This window comes from Rhodnius prolixus, unplaced genomic scaffold (genome assembly GCF_049639745.1).
Source record: "Rhodnius prolixus isolate KJV_2025 unplaced genomic scaffold, Rpr scaffold_8, whole genome shotgun sequence".
Taxonomy (NCBI): Eukaryota; Metazoa; Arthropoda; class Insecta; order Hemiptera; family Reduviidae; genus Rhodnius; species Rhodnius prolixus.
Window position 1 is genome coordinate 21,271,817 of NW_027411593.1, and position 13,155 is coordinate 21,284,971.

General features: G+C 34.4%; 1 long non-coding RNA gene across 1 annotated transcript; it reads left to right on the forward strand.

The window, feature by feature from the left end:
• Positions 1–302: 302 nt before the first annotated feature.
• LOC141451568 (uncharacterized) lies at positions 303–5,339 on the forward strand. The gene is made up of 4 exons (XR_012456894.1): positions 303–1,567; positions 2,407–2,556; positions 2,678–2,733; positions 5,158–5,339. It is a non-coding gene; the product is annotated as an uncharacterized lncRNA (long non-coding RNA).
• The last annotated feature ends 7,816 nt before the right edge of the window (positions 5,340–13,155 follow it).

Consider the following 13,155-nt stretch of genomic DNA (forward strand, 5'->3'; position numbering starts at 1 on the left):
ATAATTATTGAAAACTTACGTGGCTATGCGGATTGGTTGAGTTTCAGAAACTAAGAGCCAGATCTGGAGAACAGGTATACATATACAGATATAGCGGGACTTACACGGGAATTTCGGTAATGACAATGGGATATATTCTATACATATAGGGTATATTCTATGACAATGGGATATATTCTATACAAATGGGATATATTCTATGACAATGGGGTATATTCTATACATATGGGATATATTCTATGACAATGGGATATATTCTATACATATGGGATGTATTCTATGACAATGGGATATATATTCTTATACTAAGTTTAATAACATTCACAACTGTTTCGGTTGCTTGGTCCCCTGGTCATTCTGGGATTCCGGGTAACGAACTTGTTAATGAAACGGCAAAGGAAGGAGCTGCGTTGATAACAATGACTCCTCAGCCCATTATTCCTGTATCCTATCGACGTTGTAGAACAGAAGTGGAGCAGTGGATTTTGAAGGAACATTGGAAACGGTGGAGATCCCGAGCTGACTGCCGTCAGGCTAAAGAAATTCTTGGCCTGTCAAAAACGGCTATAGTTGGTTTTAGCAGGTCCCGGATCCGCCAGTTGGTTCAGTTGTTGAGTGGACATGCGAATTTAGCGTATCATCTTTTCAAATGCGGCCTTATCCAGTCGCCAATCTGTGCCGGCTGTGGATAGTCCAATTAGACTATGCGGCACTTTGTAGAGGTGTGTCCAGTTTATTCTAAAACTAGATTCCTCGTCTTCGGAAGGTCAAATGTCTCCCTACCGGAGATTGTAGCATCTGGTAATCTTAACGAACTTTCTAGGTTTATTCAGTGCGATTGAGTCGTCATGCTCCCTAGTGTCCTGTTACTACTTTATTAGTTTATTATATTTAGCATCTCGCAACTTTTAGCCGGATTTGTTGTTTTAAAACCCCGGTATCTCTCATGAGATGAGGAGTGGTCGAGGAACAATGGGCATAAGGATTGCCTGCGTTCCTTCCCCTTTTTAGTGGAACCGCCCGTCTTAAGCAATCTAATCTAATCTAGTCCAATAACATTCACAAATTTTGAAATAGTATCAGTGTATCCAGATTTTTATTTTTTTAAGTTAAAAACTGAGTGAAAACAATTTAAGGTCTTCCAAAAATTTATTTTCTATGGGTATATTTCTTTATAAAAACAAGAATGCACGACCTTTGGTTGCTGGCATTGTGTTTTGAGCAGATATAGGGCACAATATAGTTTACTTGAGTGATATTTTAAAAGACCTTAACTTCAACAAACATGAAGCTAATTGAAAACCAACCATGTGATTGCAGATATATGGTTGAAGTTAGATTTATTTATGGACGTTTAACCTTTCTAGTAAGTTTTCAAATTTAAGGTTATTAATAAGGTTATAAATGCTTAAACACATTAAAATTTGTATAGTACTTAGTCCACATACAAAAAAAAAAGTTTATAGATTAGCTGAATGGTTAGTACAGAAGATTCCCATGCGGAGATAATATTGTGCATAAACACAAACAATAAAGGCAATAATAATTCAATAATAATAATAAGAAGGTATAGTACATTATATATTACGGTATAGTACATTATAATGAAATGCTGCTTTAAAAAGAAGCCTACCCAACCTCTATATCAGATTTTTTCTTATTATAATGATTTTTTTTGTCTTGAACAAAATGTTTTTAATAAACGTTCTTTAAAATATGTTTTAAAGAAATTGTGATACGAAGATAGGTAAAGATAAAAAATAATCTTTTCTGTGAAGTCCCTATGGCCGGTTCAGAGATTTTTAATTGCTCATTTACAGTCTGATCAGCTGAAGATACCAATTCAAAATATTAAGTTTCAGCTTTCGTCGAATTTTCTTTTATGAGATAATTTCTAAAAGCAACTTTTACTTATTCAGGTTATCTCAAAACGTATTTCTGTGGAAATTCTATTTTTAATTTTTATCATGATCCCAATACTTTTATTACCTAGTGTGAGGTAGTAAAAAAAAGAATAGAGATAAAACAAAAATTACAGAAAATATTCCTGTGTACATTATCTGTGTTACCTTTTCCATGATCATGTTTAAATCCTTTTTATACATGTAGGATATCCTGCTTATTTACATATGTTGCCTTTGAGAGTTTATATTTGTTTTAGATTTTTTTCTTCTTTTGAATTCCTTTGTGTATACATGTATATTATTTTATATTACCTAACGAGCATGAAATAGGATTCATTTGGAAATAAATACAAACAAAAATAAAAGAATTTACCACTTTTCTACTTTTTAATTTCGTGTAAAAATAACAATTAAAATATACATAGGTCTATAAAAAAAAAAAGACAACAGATATCCTTTTAGATGTGCAGGTCTTTATCATCTAAATAAATTATATGTTTAGGAGCAAAAGAAGAGAAGATTTTATAACTGATAAGGGTCCTAGATGTCATTTAAGATAATAACCTCCTGATAAATGAAACAAAGGCTCCGCAAGCACTCTTAATTTGATCAAGATAGTATAAAACCTCTGCCAATGTAGTTTAAAATAAAAGTAAGATAAGTGGAAGTTAGATCTGCTTTTGTTTTCCTTGTAAAATTAATTAAATGTAGAGATTTATTTTCAGATAAGTCAAGAATTTAATTTGTTCATTTTTTTTTTTTTTTTTTTGAAGAGAACTAGCTTTCTTTGTGATCAGGTGAATTCTTATGGCGCTACAAACTACCACAGGTATATTCTTAAATCAGTCTAAAAAATCTTAAAACAATCTTACAATAAGCTTGCTCTTGATTGTGTTAATTTACCAAGTGATAGTAATTTTTTTTTTAAATTTCAGTTTGGATTTATTTCATATTTTATTTATTTAAAAAAATCTGGCAATTTTCTCTTTTTTTTTTTTTAATCTTTTATTGCAATTTACCACTGCAACAGTTGTTGCAACAAGCAAATATAGTGAAAGAAAAAAGAAATACAAGGAAATCATGAGTGGAGAAGGCACCCAATGGTGTCACTCCAGTAACGTGCTTTGCTCTCACGATAAAAGTGGATCACGAGGCCATCTTCTCTTCAATCTCCTTAGAGGATTACCTGGTAATGTGGAGGAAGATAGGTGTTCTATGAGAGGGTTAGGATGAGCTACTGTAGAGGAATGAAATTTGAGAAAACGAGTGTTAGCAAGATCTGTAATGAAAGGGATTTTGAGGTCATTATGGATAGTGAGGTTAGATACATAGAACGGAGCGTTAACAAGTTTTGCGAAGTATTTTTGACTGTAATGCCTGGAGGCGTAGTGAGTTGGAATGCTTAGTCGATCCCCATACTTCGATGCCCTATGACCAAATAGGTCGCAGTAACAGTAGATATAAGAGTGTTTTGTTATGTAGGTTAAGTTTCGAACGTTTGTCAAGTAGTCTGGCGAGAAGTTTGTAGCGTTGGTTAGTTTCTTGTCTTTTCAGTCTAGAATGGGGATTCCATGTCAACCGTTTGACTAGGTGCAGTCCAAGGTAGCGTACTTTGTCCACAGTTGGTGCAGGAGTTTGGTTCAAGATGATAGGAGGTAGGATTTTCCGTCTGAGAGTAAATACTATAAACTTAGACTTCGTAACGTTGGTTTTGATTCTCCATTTGATAAGCCAGTCCTGTAAGTGGTTGATGTGTGTTTGTAGAGTTCGTGTAGCGATAAGAGGATCGGAATGTGAAATTTTCTCATCTGAGTTGTAAAATAGATAGAGACTGTAAAATAACATTACTAATTACATCTTGACCCATTTATTTAATTAGACGATCGCATTCTTCTTTGTTTAGTACGATATTGAAAGAAATTCTTAGTTATTTTAAGGGAAAGTTTTGTGGATTGCAGAGGTTGTACTTTGAAATTGTAGCTTGGTCTTTAGTAGTGAAGGTTTTGCCTGTAAGAAAGTTTTGCTGTTGTTTGGTGAAAAAATAAAATAAAAAATAGATAATTGAATAGAATAATCAGGGAAGGGATATTAAAGTGGTTAGTGTGTACTTGATTCCCACGCGGAGATCTAGGGTTCGAATCCACCTGCTTGGCCCTTAGATTTTCTCTATCTAGGAGCTTCTTACAGCTCATTTCTCGGTTTTTGGACAGTCTAGCTAGAGGACAGTGTCCGGAAGTTTACAGTGCACTTGAAAATGCTACGGGTTCCATTGACCTAATATGATTAAGCACCCTTAAATTTAAAAATAATATTGGCGAGAGGTCTCTGGTGAGTTCGAATGGATGAATCAGAACGTCGCTCATCAACTGATCCCCATTTTTTTGTCCTTACTTCTTCGGTTAATCAATGATCTCTTGAATTAGCTCTCTGCATCCTCTGTTTTCAAGAATGTATATTAATTGATACCGTTCGCTGACCACTTAAACAAGGCTTTTCGGTAGAGTTTAGAGGAATTAAACACTATTCAGAAAGTTTCCTTTGTATTACAACTTTTTCTTTACAATCAAGTTATCATCACGTAACAAGACAAAAATCGATCGTTTTTGTATTATTGAAGTCACGCTATTCGATTATTTTAAAATTTCCAATTCGTTTCAATCCATCTCTATCAATATTACGGCTGTCGGCCAAATTAGATAATTTTAAAGTAAAGTGTGAACTTAACCGTATTTTCAAGTTATCAAACTCCGAACATCTGAGAAATATTTAATTCTTACCAACACTATACTATTTTTAACGGCATATCTCATTGAAATTTAACCTTAAAGTTAAACCTATCTCCAACCCCATTGTGTAAAGAATATATTTTTCAGATTTATGAATCCTCTTTAACTCGATTTTTAGCCCCACATTTAACCTCCTTAACAGTGTAAACAAGAGATAGGATCTACAAAAAAATTTACTTACTTTAGAAAGGGATCCCTAAAGAATGGGACACTCTTTCCCAGAATAGATTTTTCAGAGAATATGTTTAAAATAAAAATTGAAGAACTTGACAATTAATGAACGAAAAAAATGTGTGAGTCGTTTTGAAAAAATTCACAAACTACTAAAAAGCAAATCAATTCCAGGACTAGCAAGTAATAACCGCTACCCAAAACCCACCATTTAATTTTTTTGTTTTTTCAAAGCATTTTAAAGTAATTGCAAAATTAAAAATACAGGTACAAATGTTTTTTACATTTATTAACAGATGAATTGTTACGATGAATGAAATGAGCTTGGCAGTTTTAATGAAAGTGACGCTAAGCTGTCCTGAAGTTTGCTAATAAAAGTTTTCTAGCAATCTTGCAGAGAGTAAGATGATTGATGGAGAATGAGATCAGCTCAACCTACAAAAATTATTCCGCAAATAAAGCTTTATCTTCTGTTGTTATTGAGAATTTGCTTTTATTAATTTATATTGATCTATTTTGTACATTTGTTAATTTTATTAATTACTGTCTTTAGCTAGGTGAAATATCACGCTTAATGAGGTTTTCAGTGGCAGTATCCAGAAATTTTTCTGTACCTAATTATATGTAGAACGAAAATTGCAGCAAGCTGAAACCTGCTATTGCGATTTGACGCCACCAGCGGATCTTTTAGTAGTTTGCGATCCAGATCCCTCATTTGGAGCTCCCATTTATTTTGTTTTTATTTTCTCTGACGCTTTTTCTCTATTGAATCTTACCGAGGAAATTCTATTAGTGGCGCTTCTTTTAGAGGGAGTTTAAAAAGCCCGTAGAATGAACAGTCCAAATCCGAAAAAAAATGACAGAAAACTAAAACGGTTCCATCTTGATTTGGTCCTTTGCCTTCTTGATTTGATTCTTTGAGAAGTCCGAACTGTTTTTTTATTTTATTTTATTTTTTTTGGTGTGCTAAAACATATAACTACTCCGACAGATAGCTGACGCTCTTTTCTACGGTGACTAACCTCACTCTTCACAACGACCTCAAAATTCCTTTCATAGACCAACTCGCTAAGACTAAATACCAAAAATTCCACACTACTCTCTCGACTAGCTCTAATCCTCTTGTACTGTCTCTCACTTCTTCTGACATCCCTAATACTTCTCGCCGACTGAATCGCCAGTGGCCCCGCGATTTCCTTGAGGTCTGAAGACCTAAAGATCATTATATCCCGTAGAGAGTGCTGCCACTGGGTAGTTTCTCTCCTCCTGCTCTTCACCTACCAATTAATCTTGTACTTCCTGATTTACTTATTGTATATATATGTATATACAGATTGTAGATAACATTATAATTTAGCACTGCAATACTAATCTTTTTTCGTCAGGAGTTCCTCTATACTGAGATTTTCGCCCACCAAATATTTCTTATAATTTCAGCTTCCAATTGGATCTATCCTGGATATCCTCTTTTTTCAGTCCGTAACCGTGGAGGTTTCCTCGGACGCCATCTATCCTCATTTCCTTAGGTCTGCGCCCTTTATTCTTCTACTTTCGGCTTCCCAGTCTAGCATTTCCTTAGCCATTCTTTCATCTTCCATTCTTTATATATGGACGTAATATCTTCAGTTTCTTTCCCTGCACCTTCTGTTGAACATAGTTTTGAAACGTTCATTTTCTTTCTTATTTCTTCATTTCTTGCTCTTTCAAGCCTTGATATTCGTGTTGCCCTTCTCCAGTAATCCATCTCAGTGGCTAGCAGCTTTTTCCTTAAAGCCTTATTCATCTTGGACATTAATTTACATGAATGGAGACTCTACAATTTTTTTTTTGTTTTCTTCTTTTGGTATTGGCCTTCGCCATACAGCCAGCATCGTCTAGGTGCTTATCACTAGAATATCACTCACTCTCCATTCTTACTTATAGATACATTCGCTTCACACATTCATCCCTCTATTATATCCAACTATTTACATATACTACAACTAATGGATGGATCAGTACTCTACATTCCTGCCATCCTTATAGCTTAACCGAAATTCTCTTGATTAATTAAAAAAAATAATAATCAGTCTTTTATTCGGAGCAGCAAAATTTAGATATTCGTTAGTAGATTCTTTCATAAATGAAGATAAAAAGAAGTTGTGATAACCAAGACTATAATGAAATTGGAAAAGTAATTATCAATTATACAACTTAAAAGATTTAACAATTTTACTCTTGAAGGTCATTTCCTGTGTCTAGCTGCTTTTGGTCGTTGTTTATATTCGGAAAACTTTCTTATTGTCATTTAAGCTTGAAGTTTGTTTAAAAAGTTGTGAAAACTTCTGAATTAAGTGATCCTTGCAGACTTTTCCTTATTTCGATTTTTAAAAAAACAATTAAATAACTACATTCACAGTTGTTAACAAATTTTTAAATGGTTTAATTTTAAAAGTCGTACATCAATTAGTTTTTAGATTATTTGTTTAAAATGTTCTCCAATTTATTTCTGTTAATAATCTGTTTTGAGATCGAGATCTTCTCAAAACTTCTAGAGATGATGTTAGACCTTGTTTAATTAATGAGCCACTGGAAACGCTATAGCTACACGGACCTTATTTCTTTTTTGTCGAAATAACTGGAAAAACCTCTCGGTTAATTTAAATTCTTCAAGCTAAGGTTGTTAGTGAAGAATACAATTTTCCCCCAAAAAATGTATCTAATAAAAAAAAAAACTAGGATCGTATGTGTGTTGAAATTGTGTGAAGTTTTTAAAGAGAAATGGTCGCCTCTCGGGAAAGATATGAACACAAACAAAACAACATACAAACCAATCATAATAACTTGCCCCCAGGGACCTCGGAAATTGTTTGCTGGCTATATTTCTTCGTACAGAATAAAAAAAGAGGATTAAGAGTGGTCTATAAAAATGTTGCACGGAAATGACTTTTATAACTTCTTTTCAATTAATTTATTAGTTGGTTTTCCGTTCCGATAATTTTAAGAGTTTATAATATCCATTTTAAATGGAAACAATTACGATCTTTGCACTAAAAGGTAAGTATTTTGGAAACTGTTATTACTGAAAGGTTATTTAATTTTGTTTTACCAAAGAAACTTTCGTGATTTAACATCTGCTTGATGCAGTTAGTTGTAAGGCTAAAATATATATTTACATATAGAAGTTTACAATCTTTTGTTGTTAAGAACACTTAAATAAGTTAATAAGTGAACAATGGAATATGTCAGTCTTGAGTACCACGTGTAGTGCGACTGTCTGCCGACAGGTAGCACTCTCGACTTGATACCTCATTACTTATGAGTTCTTCTGAAGGAGATCTCTGGACCACTGGCGTTTTAGTCAGCGTAGAGGATGATCAGGAATGGTCAGTGAATTGAGAACTTGTAGTATTTCTGATATTTTTCAGAAGCTAGCTGCTTTACTAATGGAATGTCCAGATCGATGTATAGTGTCAAGTTTGTGACGTAGAACAGGGCACCATTTGTCGTTGTATTTTAGATTGAAATAGTTGTATTTATTTCCTCCAAACCAGAAATACAATTTTATTGAAGAGATTTTTTTAAATATTTTTTCCGAAATCACTGGCTACAATTTTATCTTCTTATATAGTCCAAAAGTACTTATTTGAATAATTCTTCTTGGTAAATTCGTTTTGATATTTTCGGGTAAGTTAAAATGTTACAATAAGTTAGTATCTAGAGTACTGTAGATAAGAATGTTTTGTGCTTGTTAACATCCAGATTTTCTTCTTGCCTTTAACAATCAAATATCTTGACTATACCATCTTGTAGGCGACATTTCCAATAAAAAGTATAAATACAGTTTGATTGAAGAAAAAATATGTGACATGTAGAAAAAAAAAAATGTTATTCTACCAATACTTGGTTAAATGTGTAGGCGGAATAAGATATTTAGCGATAGGTATACATTGGGTATTATCGGGAAATTCGTTTACTTCTAGGTCATTGTTTTCTGAAGATGAAATTATGAACCCTTAACTGAATTATAGCCGGTCCTATGTGGAAGGTTTGGGTCCCTTGTCAGGTTAGTTATTACTTATTCTCTTGGGATTCTTCTTCCACTATTTTGAACAGCTATTTCTGAAGAAATATTGACAATCTATATAAACAAAAATTTTTTTATTATTTATTTATATAGGTATTTAAAAAAAAATTTATTGTATTTTTCAGTCTTTCCGCGCTGTTAGAGAACAGCGAGTTCTAATAGCGTCAACTCTCCAAGTAAATAGGGCTTCTATCAACTACGACTGCTTCTTCAACTAACTGTATCAAGTGGATTTGGATGTTTACATTTATTATTCAAGTATGTGTGCAGTCTTTTAGAGAGAAAATCTTATTTCTTATCAGCTGGTTGTTCATGCTATGACTACCTATAGTATAGGTATTCTTTTTTTTTACAAACTCAACAATCTTCAGTATCAATCAGTGTCTTTATTTTGCGATCATGATAAATCACAGGAAATATCCCATTGTATTAAGGATTACTGAGTTGAAAATAATTGGGCGAATACACACCCGACTTCAGTTGCAAGTGCCAACATTGAGCCAGTGAAGTATTTGGAACAGCGATCCCAAACCGTTGAGATTATTTTAAAGAGCAGCTTAACGTTATCGGAAACATTCTTTTATAATGTGCTTTCAGGGCAGTTTCACCTGAGAAGTCTTTTTCTTGGCAAAGGCTCTAACTATTGGAAAGTACCATTTCTCCCCTTAGCAAAGCAATAAATGGATTCACCAGCCTTCATTATTAGATTTTTCTAATTTTGTTCTGTCGAATGAATTGAGAACTTGGAGTAAAAGTAAAGTAATTAATTGCCTATTTTTTCAAGGCAGGGCTTAACGTCCAACTACCAATTAGGTGTCGTGGACGGAGGGTGGAAGCTCATACTTTACTATAAACACATTTTTTCTAGCAAATAAAAAGTAGACATACGCGGGATTCGAACTGGGGATCTCCCACTTTCAAAGCCACATTCACTAGACTAACACCCGCCTCTAGAACTGAGAGTAATCAAATGTTTATAATGTTTTCAGGAAGATCGCTCCACGTGAACATCTAAATTACTAACTGAACACTTTTTTGCATACAATTTGAAATTTCCTATGGGCAAACTTAATCTTCAAAATTGGTGGAAATTTACTTATAATTTGGAGGGAAGGTTCTGTTCTCTCCAAGCCCAGGTTACTCACTATATTTCCGTATCTAGTAAGAAGGGCTTGTTAGTAGAATTAGGTCTCTATAGTCTGAGATCTTTCTAACTAAAGTTGGGCTGATTTAGACAGCCTCTTTAAAGTCGTTGGTCATCTTCGCATTACGCGAAGTAACATGTTGCTAGTAGCAAAAACATAATCCTTCACCGACACCCTTCTACCAGGGATTCTTGGAGCTTTAGGGCAGGAGAAGCAGTTACTTAGGACCTGAATGGTTTCATCCCGTCCTCTGTGATCTTCGCAGTCTTCTCGATACGCGGTACACGCTGGGTCTCATATAGAGGAAATACTTTTCTAATTGGATGGTACATAATCCTTTTTGATTGCAGTTCCTTTGAGGGTACAGGACTTGCCCTACAATAATAATGTGACATTATTTGCTCATAAAATTTGTCATTCAGGAATAATAATACCTTTTTAGTACCTGCATTATCTAACAATCTGAGTTTCTAAGTGACAAAAGCAACCAAAGTAGTGAAGAGGGGATGAACCACAGAGGTAGTGCAGTCCTTCTCAATTAGCAGGACATTACCTACATACTAATTATGCCTTATTAAACTTAGTTCCCTATATTTTCCATTTTCTACAACATTGCTCGTTTTACATGCATTGTCCAGCAACATGGATGTAATTATAACAAAGGCTAGACAACAAGCCTTGGATCTACTTCATGTTTAACGACATGTTATGTTAATACTCTGTATAAATAAATTATAGATAGGCACTCTGGCACGTATAATTGCATATAATACATATACTGTATGCAGGGTCTTAACAGTATAAAATTAACACGTACTCGTATTACCATTATAGAGGTAGTTTACCTTAGGCGACTCTGCTTTGTCAAAGCATGTACCCTCAGTTTCTGCCCAAAATATGTTGTATTTTTTTTTTTGTAACCTCTAAATGGCTTCATCTTTAGTAAGCTTCTCTTACTAGTGGTAAAGAGGGTATTGCAATCATGCCAAATTTTGGAAGTTGTGTGTTCACCGTAATAAAAATGATTTGTCTATTTGGTTATGAAAATGGTTTGTCTGCGTTTAAATAAAATATCTCAAATGTAAATTAGCATGAAGCTGTAACTTTAATTGATTGGATGAAATATTTTAAATAATGGATACAAAATTTTTTTAGTACCTTTAGTAAGGCATTTCGTATGCCACCACTGGGCAGAGAGAGGTGAAGAAGTTCATTAAAGGCTATTCGCCGAGGCTGACTGCAGAATTAATCCGTCAAGACCGTGGGGCTATAAGGATGATGGTAGGCCTATTAACTGGCCCCCCTGCAGGCTCAGAAAACACATGCATCGCGTGGGCCTGGCAGATGATAGCCTCTGTAGGTTCTGTTAGGAAGAGGAGGAAACGGCACTGCACGTGTTGTGTCACTGTGTGAGAGGCTTGTCTGGCTAAGGATGTTACTTCTCGGGAAGGAAAAACCAAGGCCTGTGAGCTTTACCGTCGCTCTCCAGCATTAAGAGTCTGATCAAAAGGTCAGGTCTGGAGGGCGAACTTTAGAGTGAGAGGAGCCACAATAGATCCAAAGGGGTCGCAGTGGCGAAGGCCTTGAGGCCGCCCTAGCGGCCTATCTATCTAATTAAGGCACTTTGTATAAGGTACTTAGCCCAATATAGTTTAAAGAAATTGCTAATCTGTAAATGTAGTTAGTTAATGTGAAACCTTCCTCGCAGAACAGGAAGAGGGTTCTGGACATCTTGCCTAGGACCTTTATTTTGAGAGTATTCATGTTTCTATGATTTTAAAAATTCTTATCAGAGCACCTGTGGATTAGAGAGAGAAACTTATCTCTGCGCTGCTGTTTAACTCTAGGTAAAACTTATTACCAATTTAAATTTAATACCTTATTAAGTTTTTAATTAAAAAAAAAATCCACCGACCAAAAATACCACTTTAATCAAAAATGTTTACAATATTTTTTAGCAATTCAAGAGCTTGGTGCAAAATGGAGTTATCTACAGTTTTTTAAAATTTCTAGTTGAGACAAAAAACTAAATATGCTTTAAGATGTATTCCTTATGTTGTGTCTGCTGTAAGGATTAGTTAATATATTGTGATGGGGTCATTTGGGGCTCAATTTGAACTTTCTAGGGTATTTTTTAAGCTTGCTATAAGCAAAAGGTTATTTTGCAGCTAACTCTTTTTTTTTTTGCACCAAAATCATAATTTTCAGTAAAACTTGAGTACATATTAAGTACTTTAGTCAACAGATTTCTTGTTTTTGAGCTTTTAAGTGGCATTTCGTGTCTTGTCGAAGCGAATATTAGATATATTATTATGCCTGTCAAAAATAATAATAATAATATCTACCAGGGGAAGGGATTAGCTATGAGGTTAGCATACTGGACTCCCACGCGGAGGTCCCGGGTTCGAATCCAGCAGCTGACCCTTAGATTTTCTCTTCCTAGGAGCTTCTTACAGCTCACTGTCCGGTGATGGCCAGTGTTGTCTGTAACGAGAGAACACTGTCCGAAGGCCGGCAGTGCACTGAAAAAAGCTCCGGGCGCCAATAACCTCAGATGTTGATGCGCCAAAAAAAAAAAAAAAAAAAAAAAAAAAAAATATCTACCTAATATAAACATTAAATAAACCTAATAATTTTTTTTTAAGGAATGTAAAGAATGTATTATAGAAATGATAAGTTATCTGCAGTAGAAAACTCATTTTCGCTCCAAATCTAACCTAGGTTAGAGAATAATTAATATAAAGACTCGTTTATGCACCAAAAGATGTAGAATTTAACATACAATAGGGGGCGCCACTAAACACATTTTCTGAAAAAAATGTAGATAACTCCTTTTTGCACCAAGCTCTTCAATTGTTTTTGAAAATTCATCCAGCGATTTTCTATAAAATTGATTTATGCGAGATCTTTATGAATGACTGAATTAAAGGCTTGCCTAAGAAGCGTCATTTTTGATATTGTACGGTTTCTACCCATCTGTGCAAACTGTATGAAATCTGATTATGAAAATGTTGGACCAAAATACGATTAACAGTACTTATCACCCCAGATTCATTTTATCAGGGTCGTAACGAGTGTTAGGA